The sequence below is a fragment of the Dendrobates tinctorius genome, unplaced genomic scaffold, assembly GCF_039654945.1.
Source record: "Dendrobates tinctorius isolate UK_male_01 unplaced genomic scaffold, ASM3965494v1 ptg000018l, whole genome shotgun sequence".
NCBI classification, from domain to species: domain Eukaryota; kingdom Metazoa; phylum Chordata; class Amphibia; order Anura; family Dendrobatidae; genus Dendrobates; species Dendrobates tinctorius.
This window is the reverse complement of record NW_027361686.1, coordinates 15,878,003-15,890,065: the sequence shown is the minus strand read 5'-3', so window position 1 is coordinate 15,890,065 and position 12,063 is coordinate 15,878,003.

Below are 12,063 nucleotides of genomic sequence, written 5' to 3'. Positions count from 1 at the left end.
GACGTCACGCTGGGGGCGGGACTTCCACCCGCGGCCTAGTCACGGCCGAAGCCGTGGGCTAAATTTTGCATGCCCGCCTGCCGCGAAATAACATCACGCCGGGGGCGGGACTTCCGCCTGCAGCCTAGTCATAGCCTCTGCCGCGGGCTAAATTTTGCATACCCGCCTGCCGCGGGGGAGGGGGGGGGGGGGGGCGCGCTGGCGGCCTGTGCCTTATCCCCCTGCGATCCCTGCCGCCGGAACCCGGCGTCCACGCCTGGCGGAAGGAGGCAGGAGAGGGAAAGAGGAATATGCCTTACACTTCCTAAGATGCCTGGAGCTTCAGTGGATTCCCCGGAACGCTGCCGCAGGGCCCTCCCCAACCCTCCTTACCTGACTCTGATCTAGCACACCAGGTAGAAGAGATGGGGTTAATTTCTGGACGGTGCAGGCACCCTAGCTCCGTCTAACCCCTTCAGGGGGTGAGGAGAGGGACCGTCCGCCGCCTTGCAGCACCGCCGTCTAGTGTTGGTGGAGCAGTGGGGGCCGCACAGACTAGTCTTGTGCCTCAGTACAAGCCCATGGTTTCAATACCTAGGGGTGGACAGGACTAAGTCCGGCTTCGTGTTCCACGTTGCGGGAGAGGATACGTGGAGGGACACTCGCACGTGCTCGCTCGTATACCTTTCAATAGGGTCCGTCGCCCCAGTCTTATCTTCATGGAAAAAAAAAAAAAAAAAGGAAAAAGAAGTCTGGAGAAACCCAGACACGTGTACCTCCCAAGACACTAAGCATAAAACTGATTTCCGTCCGCAATAGGGGTGAGGGTGTATACGGCGGAGGAGCAGCTAACCTTTTTTTTTTTTTCACTTAGTGTCAGCCTTCTAGCGGCAGAAGCATACACCCACAGTATCTGTGTCCCCCAATGAGACGAAGGAAAAATAAAACAGTTTTACATCTTTATTTTATGCCTAATTCCTGTGACGCCCTCGATCCCCTGTAAAAAAAAAATAATAATAATAATTTAGTCAACCGGATACTGCCTGTTCCGACGTAAACCATGTAATAACGAGTGTCCCACGACAATCTCCCCTACAGATCTGTCACATCAGGAGATGTGACAGCTCTATTGGGCCTCCAGTGACACACTGACAGGAAACAATGGCTCCTGCAGTGCTATCACTGAGTGGTCACTAGAGTTCATCCTCTCACTTGACGGCAATGCTGCGTGAGAATTTTCTCACTCAGCGGGGCCGCAAGTGACTGGATGAACTCCTGTGACATGACGGCAGAGTTGTACAGCGGAGAAGGATACCTTCCTCATTGTATCACCTGAGGCCCCTGGGGAGCGGTCACATCTCCTGATGTGACAGCTCTCCACGGGGGATCGTCGTGGGATATTCGTTATTATATGGATTAAGTCGCAACAGGGAGTATACGGTTGACCATTTATTTTTTTTTTTACAAAAGATCAAGGGCTTTGTGAATTAGCAGTATGGTGAATATGAATGTATTTTTTTTTTTACTATTCAAGACAGTATCCGGATGATGTGACTACTTACTGTCCCATCATCAGCTACTGATGTCACTGTAGCAGGCCCACACAGCCGCGCACACACCCGCACACACATAGATACATATAGACCACCGCACACAGACACGCACAGTCTCTGAACACACTTCCCTTCTCCCTATCTGCAGCGTTTCTCGCATGCAAATCCTCAGATCTTTTTTAAACCTGCAGATTTCACTTACTCAATGCAAGTCAATGAGTGCAGAAATGCTGCAGATCAGCAAAAAGAATTGACATGTTGTGGAAAAAAAAACGCTGCAAATCCGAACATATTTTTCCACAGCATGTGCACAACAAACCTTACATTCCTATAGTCTATCACTGGCTGTGCACTACGCTGTGGATTTGATGCAATTCTGCGAGTCCAAAAACACTGCGGTTCTGCATCTAAATCCGCAACGTGTGCGCACAGCCTATGGGCTCAAACTCACTTGCGAGAGACTCGAACGATTCTCGTGCGAGTCTCTGGGAAGAAAAACTGGGACTGCCACTGGCACTCGGACCGGAGCGTGCGGCTAAATGTATTTCTATGCAGCCGCACGCTCCGGTCCCAGTGCCCGTGGCAGTGCTGGGTTTTCATGCGATTCATGCGAGTCTCTCACAAGTGTGTATGAGCCCTAAAAGTCTATGTTTGAACCCTCAGACCAGCACAAGAGTGACACCTACTGGTCATTCTATAAAACAAAGGAAGATACCCTAATGTACTGAACACATGGATCTGAAAAATCTACCGAAAAACTGAGCCTTGAAAGGTTGCAAATATAATTTCTCTCGTTAGCCAATAAAGGTATCACTCCTTGAATACTTAGCTCAAATTTTTTTTAGGGACGTAAGTATTTACGTCTATTTTTCTGGCTATTACGGTACCACAATATATTTTGAATTGAAGATTATAAATGTCGCATATCTAAATACAATTAATTAATTGTATGCTATGATGTTCAAGTGGTAGTCTCTGCAGTACATGCTATCAGAAGCTCCATTATTGTTAAAATAAATAAAGTGCGTGGAAAACAAACAACTAAGACCACAGCTGAGGAACAAATCCATAAAGCTCATGGAAATCCAAATACATAAAAAAGACATCTGACGCCACACAAACCCCTCTTAAAAAAATCTTCTAAGAAACCTGCCTCCCCAGATAATATGGAGGGGTCAGACTCCAGTGGAGACGGCTCGGATTGCGAATCTGATCTGGGAGACTCTGCGCAGATTTCCAGAGCATTTATGAAAAAAACGAATGGCCCAGAATATGAAACCCCTCTTAGGGTATGTGCACACGGTGCGGATTCTGCTGCGAATCCGCAGGGGTTTTTGCCCTGCGGGTCCGCGGCAGATTTAGGTGCGTTGTACAGTACCATTGTTTTCAATGGTAAACTGAAAAGCGCTGTGCACATGCTGTGGATTTTTCCACGCGGATTTGCTGCGGTTCACAATCCGCAGCATGTCAATTCTTTTGTGCAGAACCGCTGCGGTTTCACACTTCATCCATATAAACCGGAGGACTTTAGTCCTGCGGATTTATCTGCGGATTTTACTACAAAATCCACACCACCAAAAAACTACGTGTGCACTTACCCTTAGAAGAATTGACTGTACTTCGAACAGATTTACAACAACTGGGTCAGAGAGCAGAGGTTTTGGAATTTACCAGCATGAAAACAGTGCGATAACTTGCTTCCGAGATCAAATCCTCCAGCAACAACAACAACTAAATATGGAACTCTTGGCGGCGGAACACCAAGGAAACCGAAAACGGAGGAAAAACATCTGATTGAGAGGCATACCTGAATCTCTTGCACATGAAACCCTTGTAAAAGTTTCTAATGAAATTTTCACTAACTTTCTTAGCCAAAAGAGAGCTGAATCTATAATTGAGCGGGTGCATCGTGCACTTAACCAAAGACAAACGACCCCCCCTAGGGACGTTATCTGTGGTCTCCTCAGCTTTGCCAACACAGCAGCCATCCAAATTCCAAACTCCAACTTTTTCAAGATATTGCCCCTTCAAGTCTTGCAAAAAGACGTATCCTCAAACCTTTACTAACAGAACTCAGAACTAAAGGCCTGATTTTTAGATGGCTGTACTATTTTGGCCTTGCGGTCGGCGTAATCGTCAGATCACAATACGCTCCCCGGCGGATCTGGCGGCTGCCTGGGAAGTGCTCGGCATTGAGCCAATTGACATCCCCTCCTGGATGCCGGACGACACTGGATGGAACCTCCCCCAATTGACAAGACTACAGGAGTGGTCGCTCAAGAAAAAACAAACGTCTCTTAAACCTTAAAAGTTGGTTCCTAGGAAGCGCCCAGCTTGACTTAGCTCTATTGAATGTGAGTCGGAAGGAATTCGCTAGATGTCTGGAAGTTTGAGTTAATAGACTATCCCCATTCCTAAGGATCTGCCGTTATTATGTCTTTCTCCCCTTTTTTTGCATTTCTCAGGTTAAAATATGGGCGAGTTGGTACTAGCGGTACTAGCCCAGGCAGACTGAGGGAGAGTGCAAATGGAGGAGAGAGACTTTTGGGGTGGGCGGTCCCTACTGTTGTGGGGTCATATATGTTTAGACTTCCTAGACCTTTTTTTCCATAACTCCAGTTTTCAATTGGCTACTGTTCATTAGTAGACACCAGACACAACAATGCAGACGAGCTGATGGCTGCTGGGAAATACAAAAGGTATGGGGTGCACTACATAAATAGGCATAAATGACCTGTAGACGGGTGCTACATCATACATGAAGAAGACTATACTAGAAAAGGAGGAAATGTCAAACAGACAGCCCAATTATTAACACAGTAATCAAGAATAAAAAAAATACTTGAAAAAACACTCCCTATTTTACATTAGTACTTGTAAGCCAGGTCTCTTTTCAAAGGAAAGGTAGAAAATAGAAACACATCATCACTTCTGCATTTTTCACCCACTCCTGGTCTTGACTTACAAATATTCATGTAAAATCAATCAATCAAATTTATTATCGCCAAGTACATATTACATGTATACAAGGAATTCTTTGTGGCAAAGAGGCAACATAATATATAACAGATACAACAAGTAACATCTAACAAGACAGATACAGTATATAGTCTACACATGACGATTTAATTGTTGAACAGAGAGTGGATAGAAGCTGTTCATATGGCGGTTGGTGCTGCATTTGGGGACTCTGAAGCGACGTCCTGAAGGGAGTAGTTGGAATGAGGAGTGTCCCGGGTGAGAGGGATCGGATGAAATTTTCAATGCGTGGGATCGAATACTCTTATAAAGATCCTGGATTTTCTGCAGGGAGTGAACCTATAATTCTCTCTGCTGTTCTGAAAGTCCTTTGTAAGCGGAGTTTGTCATGCGCAGTGGCTCCCCCATACCAGACTATCAGAGAGGAACAAATCACAGATCTGATGACAGCATTAAAGAATAAGATCAGCAGATTCTTAGACAAACCATATCTTTTCAGCTGACGCAGGAAGAACATCCTCTGTTGTGCTTTTCTTATAACAGCATCCACGTTTTTCCCCCATTTAAAATCATGAGAGATAACACCAAGGAATTTGGTCTCTGTGACCCTAAGAACCACTTCATCATGGATGTAGATTGGAAGTATCTCATGTTGATCTTTCCTAAAATCCACAACCATCTCAGCAGTTTTTTTTAGTGTTGAGTACAAGATTATTGGCTTTACACCAGTCACATTCTTTTCACCTCACTCCGATACAAGTCTTCAGCATTTCCCCTGATGAGACCAATCAGTGTCATATCATCGGCAAATTTCAAGATTTTTACTGAGTCTGCTGAAGAGATGCAATCATTCGTATAGAGAGAAAACACTAACGGGGACAAAACACACCCTGAGGTGCCCCGATGTTTGTGACCAAGGTGTCCGAAGTGAATGGTCCAACTTTTACACTCTGTATCCTGGCTGTCAGGAAGTTATAAATCCACAAGCATAAGTTGAGAGGGACTCCAAGAGCTACCATTTTCTTATGAAGTAAATTCGGATCAATGGTATTGAACGCTGAGCTAAAGTCCATGAAAAGAATCCGGACATATGAGTTCAGTTCATCTGTATGATCCAAAATGTACTTCAGTGCCAGATTGACATTGTCGTTTGCCGAATGATTCTCCTTATAGGCAAACTGAAGCGGGTCCCATAGCTTCTGCGTGAATTTTATCAGGTGGGACATCATAATTCTTTCGAAGACTTTCATAGCTACAGATGTGAGTGCTACTGGTCTATAGTCGTTCAACTCAGAGGATCCCACTTTCTTGGGGACAGGGATAATTGTGGAACTTTTCCAACACTGAGGTACAATGCACTCTTTCAGTGACACATTGTATATATTTGTCAGTATAGGGGCAAGCTGGGTAGCACATACTTTCAGACACATTGGAGATACACCATCAGGGCCAGGAGCCTTTTTGACCTTAAGTCCCTTCAGGATGCGTATCACCTCTGCCTCGGAGATCACTACTTGGGTGTTGCACAATGAATGATCTTTATATGAACAGACTGAGGAGCTTAGAGATGAATAGCCACTGTGTGTAGAGCTTACCTCAAATCTGCAGTAGAATTCATTTAACTCTGCTGCCAGACTTCTGCTGGGGTTCACTATAGTGGGGTGGCTTTTATAATTGGTGACCTCTCTTAATCCTCTCCATGCAGATCTAGTATCTTTTGATGAGAACCTTTCCTCCAGAATCTTTGCATACTCGTGTTTGGCTAACTTGATCTCTTTAGATAGCGAGTTCCTAAGTTTCTTGAATTCCGTAATATCGCCTGCTTTATAAGCCTCCTCTTTTCTCTTACGGATCAACCTGACTTTATTTGTAAACCACGGCTTGTGGTTTCCCCGAAAGTGGACAGATTTGGATGGAATAAACGTGTCTTCACAAAAACGGATATATGAGGACACTGCATCAACCCATTCATCCAGACCCGAGCATGTTTCCTGGAATACCTCCCAGTCCGTGCATTCAAAGCATGCTTGTAGTTGCAATTTTGCCTCCTCAGACCATGTCTTCTTTGTATAAACTGTAGGTTTGGATGTTTTCAACCTTTGCCGGTAGGCTGGAATTAAATGAATTAGACAATGATCTGAAAAGCCCACTGCTGCTCTCCTCACTGCCCTGTAGACCCCTTTTATGACTGTATAGCAGTGATCAAGCGTATTGTTCTCTCTCGTGAAGCAGTTTATATGTTCAGTAAATTTGGGGATATCCAGGTTGAGTTTTCCTTTGTTAAAGTCCCCCATTACAATCACAAATGCTTCTGGAGATCCTTTCTCCCATTCTGATATTTTGCAAGCTAATTCACCAATAGCAGCTTTAACAGATGCTTGAGGGGGAATATATACTGCAACCAGAACCATAGAAGAAAACTCTCTTGGAGAGTAAAATGGTCTACAATTGAGTGCAAGGTACTCTAGATCTGGAGAGCAACCTTTTTCCAGTATGTTAACATCACAGTACCAGCTAGTGTTGATGTAGAGACATACCCCACCCCCCCTTTGTTTACCTGAAGCTACACAATCACGGTCAGCTCTGTAGATAACAAAACCAGGTAGATCCAGACTACAATCAGGGATGGTCTCATTCAACCAGGTCTCAGTAAAACAAAGAGCAGCTGAATTGGCCATATCAGATCTCATGTTACAAAGTAAGCTCAGATCCTCCATTTTGTTAGATAAGGAACGGACATTAGCCAAGTGGAGTGAAGGAAGAGCTGTTCTGAACCCTCTCCTCCGAAGGCGTGCCAGGACGCCTCCTCTCCTACCTCTCTTGCAGTACACCTCCACAGGTTTCACAGAAGTAATGGATTTTATGTACTCAATTGTTGAATTAGCAATCATGCTCCAAGAAGGGGAGTCCATGAGAAATTGCGGATGATTCCAGAATAATAAATCGTCCCTTGAAATCATAAGAGTAGGTTTACAGAGTGCAGTGGCCATGATTACACTCCGCTTGTAGCTATAAAGACTGAACAGTCACAGCTTAGCAGAGTTAAAAGTACAACTTTCCATAAAGGGTGCTCCCAGCACTGCTGGGGGGGGAGGGCATGGGTGCAACAAGACAGGGACATCAGGGGACACGCCAACAGTCAGTCTAAACCTGCCCAGCTCACCACTTCAGCTCCACCTGGACCACAAGATCTCCAGAACATCTCCAGCACTGCACACTCTACCAGTTTTCCTATCCCGGGATCATCTGCTTGCTGGAAATGGGTACCAGTTGTAGGAAAGTTGGCAGGCAGCCAGCAGCTTCACTCTCTCCCAGCTGAAACCAGGCACGGAGCTCCACGAGGACAGAAAGACACCGGTCCCAGCTGGTCGCAGTCTCCACACTACTCCCAGCTCTGCCGAATCCTGTAACCCTACAGCTCCACATGGACCACAAGATCTCAAGAACATTTACAGCACCGCACACTCCACCAGGTTTCCTATCCTAGGATCATCTGCTTTCTGGAAATGGGTACAAGTTGTAGGAAAGTTGGCAGGCAGCCAGCAGCTTCACTCTCTCCCAGCTGAATCCAGGCACGGAGCTCCACGAGGACAGAAAGACACCGGTCCCAGCTGATCGCAGTCTCCACACTACTCCCAGCTCTGCCGAATCCTGTAGCTACGCAATGGTGAGTGAACCAAAGGGAGAATTAACAATTAAACGGGGAAAAAACTAAAAAACTGAGGAGCCTCATGCCAGAGCAGCCATCTCTCGGCGCTCCTCCTCCTCCCTAAAATATTGACCAACTACTGAACGTGGCCTTATACTGACATGCGACTATTGAATTCTGACACTGGCAGGGTCGCAGGGTCTAAGTAGATAGAAAGGTGGTAAACCTGTTCACATTTACTTCTGCTCTCAGCAAAAAAGTGGATACAATTGTAAAAGGAAAACATAAGTATAAACATGTAAAACAAAACACAGACATAAACCTTACTTGTTACTCTGCTGTACGGAACCTCTCTTCGGCGATACCTCAGTTGCGGATATAGTAACCGACCGTCATTATAATTATGTCTTTCCTTTGACGTGAGACGAGCACTGCGTCTTAATTCAAATGGGCCTCTGTCTGTTGGACTGAGCACAGAAACATCACGTAAAGAAGCGTTATCATGCAAAATTGGGAAATTGAGACTAATACACACTTACTGGTAATTATGTAACGTCAGTCTACAGCAAACGACATCTATATATATAAAAATGAGTATGTATGTGTTTATCAGCCACGCCCACTCCACATAGCTCCACCCAATCACTGTGCCCACGTTGAAGATATTCTGTGCGCTCACATGCGTTTTCCCACAAAACACTAGCGTATTGCAAGGGTTTTTAACTTCCAGAATGCTAAAGCTTTTCCAAGCGATTTGAAGCATCGCTTGGAAAAGTGATGACAGGTTGGTCACACTTGGCTTGACAAGTGTGTGTGAACAACTTTTTACTATTAATCCTGCCTATGCAGAATCAATAGTAAGAGATAGAATGTTAAAAATAATTAAAAAAAATATAATAGATATACTTACCCTCTGACTGCCTCCGGAGTCCTCAGCGGCGCTCCAGGTACGTTCCGTTCCCAGGGATGCATTACGCAAACGGCCTTTGTGACGTCACAGTCGCGTGAGTGCGACGTCATCTGGGGTGATTAGCGCAAAGCATCCCTGGGAATGGAACTTGCCGGCAGCGCCAATGAGGACCGGGAGGGCTCCAGGGACCGTTCGAGGGTAAGCATCTCTCTATTTTTTGTTTTAATTCTATTACAGGAATATGGTGCTCAGGGCATGGAGGAGGGTCTCCTTTCCTCCAGACCCTGGGTACCATCCGCACAAAGCGCTCACTTTACGCATGGTGGACATAGCCACATGGGTAAAGTGAGCATTTCAATGCAATCCTATGGCCACGATTCCGCAAAAACAATGGACATGCTGCGGATTTTACTGCTATGCCATTCCGCAGCGGTAAAATCCACAGCATCGACACAGCAACTGCAGAATCCCATAGGATTGCATAGGGATTGGTTTTTTAAGCAAAAACGCGGTGGAAACGCTAAAAAAAAAAAAAAGCAACGTGGGCACATAGCCAAAAAGAAGCTGAGCTGTGATTGGTTGGTATGAGCAACAGTTTAACTTGTAGACAGTTGTGGTAACTGCTTGCGTTGAGAAACATGTGATGGTGTCTCCGCGGCTTCTGTTTTTGCATGTTTTACATATTTCCCATAAGGGATGGGGGCAGTGCTCTAGAATCACTGCGTTGAGAAACACGTGATGGTGTCTCCGCAGTGTCGGATGTTGATCTCCATGAGGTCAATCATCCTCATCTTTTCATAGTCTTTTACTAGGCATTGCTCCTACTAGCCAGTTTCCTACTCCACACTGATGAGGGGCAAATACCCTGAAACAGCTGTCTGTGGATGGATACCATGTTTCGGCATAGGTGGTTTCCTTCATTGGAGACTGCCCTTCCCGTGGTTGTTCCTTCCCGGTGAAAGACCTGGCTAGTCATTGCTTGCGTTGAGAAACATGTGATGGTGTCTCCGCGGCTTCTGTTTTTGCATGTTTTACATATTTCCCATAAGGGATGGGGGCAGTGCTCTAGAATCACTGCGTTGAGAAACACGTGATGGTGTCTCCGCAGTGTCGGATGTTGATCTCCATGAGGTCAATCATCCTCATCTTTTCATAGTTGTGGTAACTGAGGCCTATTATTCTTATCATTTCTATGGTGTTATTGTCCTTCTGTAAAGCTGGAAATAATATATTACCGTGCCGACACAGACCACCCTCTGACACAGACTGCAGGGGAGCCCAGTATCACACAGGATAGGATTAAAAACACGGCTGAGCAGACTATCACACAGGATAGGATTAGATACACAGCTCAGCAGTCAGTAACACAGAATAGGATTAGCTACACGGCTCAGCACACAGTATCACACAGGATAGGATTAGATACGAAGTGCAGCAGACAGTATCACACAGGATAGGATTAGATACACGGCTCAGCAGACTATCACACAGGATAGGATTAGATACAAAGCGCAGCAGACTATCACATAGGATAGGATTAGATACACGGCTCAGCAGACTATCACACAGGGGAGGATAAGATACACGGCTCAGCAGACTATCACACAGGATAGGATAAAGATACATGGCTCAGCAGACAGTATCACACAGGATAGGATTAAAGACACGGCTCAGCAGACAGTATTGCACAGGAAAGGATTAGATACACAACTCAGGAGACCGTATCACTCAGGATAGGTTTAGGTACACAGCTCAGGAGGCTGTCTCCCCTACTTTGATGAGGGATCCAGTGGTGAGCCCGCATCAATCAAGCCAGGACATGTCAGCTGTTTTGAACAGGTGACATGTGCCCTCAATAGGCACAGGTGGAATCGCGATCCACATGCGTCTAATAACCCGTTATACGCCGCTGTCAAATGCTGACAGCGGCATTTAGCAGACGCTTCCGGAAGGCGCGGCCGGAAATGCGTGCATTGCTGACCCCCGTCACATAATCGGGGGTCAGCGATGCGTTGGTATAACAACCAGAGGTCTCCTGGAGACCTCTATGGTTGTTGATGCCATATTGCTATGAGCGTCACCCGGTAGTCATCCAAACATAAGAAAAAGCCATGCAAGACTATAGGACCACCACACAGGATACAAAGGAATTTAAATTTATTGTCAACAAAGCTAGTAAAACACACATTTAACCCCTTCATGACCAAGCCTATTTTGACCTTAATGACCAGGCCATTTTTTGCAATTCTGACCAGTGTACCTTTATGAGGTATTAACTCAGGAACGCTTCAACGGATTCTAGCGATTCTGAGATTGTTTTCTCATGACATATTGGGCTTCATGGTAGTGATAAATTTAGGTTGATAATTTTTGCGTTTGTCAAAAAATCAGAAATTTGGCGAAAATGTAGAAAATTTAGCAATTTTCAATTTTTGAATTTTTATTCTGTTAAACCAGAGAGTTATGTGACATAAAATAGTTACTAAATAACATTTCCCACATGTCTACTTTACATCAGCACAATTTTGGAAACAAAATATTTTTTTGTTAGGAAGTTATAAGGGTTAAAAGTTGACCAGCGATTTTTCATTTTTACAATAAAATTTACAAAACCATTTTTTTTTTTTAGGGACCACCTCACATTTGAAGTCACTTTGAGGGGTCTATATGGCAGAAAATACCCAAAAGTCACACCATTCTAAAAACTGCACCCCTCAAGCTACTCAAAACTACATTCAAGAAGATTATTAACCCTTGTTGTCCAGTTTGTCCTGAGTACGCTGGTACCCCATATGTGGGGGGGAACCACTGTTTGGGCACACAGCAGGGCTCAGAAGGGAAGGAGCGCCATTTGACTTTTTGAAATGCAAATTACTTCCAATCGTTAGCGGACACCATGTCGTGTTTGGAGAGCCCCTCTGTGCATAAACATTGGAGCTCCCCACAAATGACCTCATTTTGGAAACTAGACCCCCTAAGGAACTTATCTAGAT